Below are 2,880 nucleotides of genomic sequence, written 5' to 3'. Positions count from 1 at the left end.
TTACAAATGTGTGCTAAAATGTGACCTCTAACGTTGAAGATGGGGCCAAGTAGGGGTCATGGGGGCATATCTCTCCTCAGGAATTGCTTGGTGCCCTCGTTTGTAGTAATGAGTGAGTTTTCACTCTGTGTTCACATGAGATCTTGTCATTTCAAAGAGTGTGGCGCCTCTCCTCTTTCTCTTGCTTCCTCTCTTGCCATGTGACATGCTGATTCCCTTTCACCTTTCACCATGATTATAAGCTTCCTGAGACCCTCACCAGAGGCACATACTGGTGCCATGCTTCTTGGACAGCCTGCAAAACCATGAGCCAAATAAGACCCTTTTCTTTCTCAGTTATCCTGCTTCAGGTATTCCTTTTATTGCAATGCAAATGTACTAGCACATACAACATTGAGTTGTAGTTTTCTTTTTAAATTCTGTGCATAGGTCTTTTATCAGATATGTATTTGGCAAATATTTTGTCTTTGTGGCTTACCTTTTAATGTTTGTAAAATTGTGTTTTAAAGAATTGCAGTTTTCAATTTTAATTATGTCTTATTTATCGTTTATTTTTCTTTAATGGTTTGTATTCTTGTATAGTCACTATATCTTTGGATAGTCAAAATTCAGGAATATTTTCCCCTAGGTTTGCTTTTAGAAGTTTTATAGTCTTATATTTATGTTATGATATGTTTTTAATTAATGTTTGCATGTGGTTTGATGTATGGTTCAAGGTTCATTTATTAATAGAGATGCATACATTTCCCAGCAACATTTTTCAAAAGACTATCGTGTACCAGTGAATTATATTGGCAATTTGTCAAAGAGATCAATGGAACATATAGATCCATGTCTATTTCTGGATTCTCTATGTTGTTCCATAAATCTCTATGTGTCCTTTTATTAATGCCACATGGACTTGATAATTATAAACTTGTAAGCCTTAAAATTAAATAGTAAAATACCTTGAATTCTGTTTTCCTTAAAGTTGTTTGTGTAATTCCAAGTTCTTTGACTTTTTCATATAAAACTTATAATTAGCTTGATAACTTTTATGGAAATAAAACAGCCTGATGGAATTTTGAGTGAGAATGCCTTGATTCATACCAGGAGATTTGATATCTTAATTATCTTAGTATATTGTTTTGTAATCTATGATCACTCTGTATCTCTCTTGTTACTTAGATCTTTCTAGATTTCTCACAGAAATGTTTTATTCATATTTGTTTATTTTTTTCAGTGGAAAATAATTTTTATTGAGACCCCACCAGCTGCAAAATCTGTTCCTGGCATTAAGCTCCTTCTTCCTTTGCAATTCAGTCTTTCTTGAGTGGTCTCATGAATGCTTTCTTCTCCTTCATAGTCTGGAAGTGGCAATGGCCAAACTTGGAGGTGGTGTCAATGAACTTAAAGTCAATCTTCTCCAGAGCCTGCCATTTGGTCTGGACCAGCAAGGACTTGCAGAGGATGAGCACTCGCTTCTTGGTTCCCACCACACAGTCTATTAGCATGACAAAGTCATTGGTCACTTCGCCACAGTGGACAAAGCCACCCAGAGGTTGATGCTTTTGTCAGACAGGTCATAGTCAATGGAGGCATTGTTCTTGATCAGTTTGCCATCCGTGATAAGGTAACCCTGGCCGATCTTAATAGATCTTCTTGTTGATCTCAGTGCCATGATGGTAGCTTTTCTGGCCAGTGTGTGCCACAGAGAAGGCCACATGGGAAAGATGCCATGCCCTAGTACAGGCCACCTTGCACAAGCCTCGGTGGGTCTTGTGGGGCAGCTTCTTGGTGTGCCAACAACTGGTGACCCCTTTGTAGCCTTTGCCCTTGGTCACCCCAATGACTTCGATCATCTCATCCTGCCCAAACACTTGGATCACAGGTACCTGTTGCTCGAGCCTCTTCTAGGCCCTGTACAGCTTCTCAGCCATGGTGCCTCGGTTCACCTAGATCTCCATAGGTGGGCCCTCTGGTGCAGAGGAAGTAAGTGTATCTGGGTGTGGGCAATGACACGGATGACTTGGCAGTACTTCTTCATGCTGCTAGAGTCCTTCTACACCTGCTTCTTGCCATCCTCTTTCTGCCATTTCTTGCAGTACTTGGCAAAGACCTTCTTCTTAGATTTATGCCAGTTCTTGTAGAAACGCCTTTTGCACTCATTGCTGATGTGCTCAGTGAAGATGGTCTTGAAAGTTCAGATGCCTCAAGGGGTTTCCCCATATCCCACAATGCCCACAACCACCATGGGTGGTTGTCTCCACAATGGCCACAGCCTCTACCACCCCTTCATACTCACTTTGGATCCTGGCCTATTGACTTCCCCTCTCGATGTGGGTCATGCCAATCTTTTATCTCAAGAAGGCTGTGAAGGCTGTGTGGACCAGCTTGGAAGGGTCATCCTTAGGGAAGCTCTTCACCTTCTCCTGATGCCTGCTGCTGCGCTTTCAAGGCAGGAAGCCGAGGGACCCCTGTCTGGGAGCGGAGAACTTTCTGTGAGACATCACACCATCAAATTCCACTGGAGAAATGTTTTATATTTTTCAGCACATAAGCATTACATTTTGTTAGGCTTATTTATGAGTATTTCATATCTCAATATCATTATAAATGGTAGTGTTTTCTTCATTTAAATTTTCAGTTGTTCGTTGATGGAGTATAAAATTTCAATTGACTTTTATATATGGACTTTGCATTCTGTGATGGTGAAAAATTGCTTCTCAGGTATAACAGATTTTTTTGGAAGATTATTTTTTTTTTATAAATAGACAATCATGACATCTGAAAATAAATATAGTTTAATTACTTCTTTTTCAATTTACCTGCCTTTTATTTACTTTCTGTACATGATTGCACTGGCTAGGACCTACAATATTATGTTGAATGCAAGTGGTG

At 39.8% G+C, this 2,880-nt stretch overlaps 1 pseudogene; it reads right to left on the bottom strand.

Moving 5' to 3' along the window:
- Positions 1-1,274: 1,274 nt before the first annotated feature.
- LOC112616138 lies at positions 1,275-2,489 on the bottom strand (annotated as a pseudogene).
- Positions 2,490-2,880: the final 391 nt, after the last annotated feature.

Source organism: Theropithecus gelada, chromosome X (genome assembly GCF_003255815.1).
Source record: "Theropithecus gelada isolate Dixy chromosome X, Tgel_1.0, whole genome shotgun sequence".
Classification (NCBI taxonomy): domain Eukaryota; kingdom Metazoa; phylum Chordata; class Mammalia; order Primates; family Cercopithecidae; genus Theropithecus; species Theropithecus gelada.
This window is presented reverse-complemented; position numbering and strand designations above follow the sequence as displayed.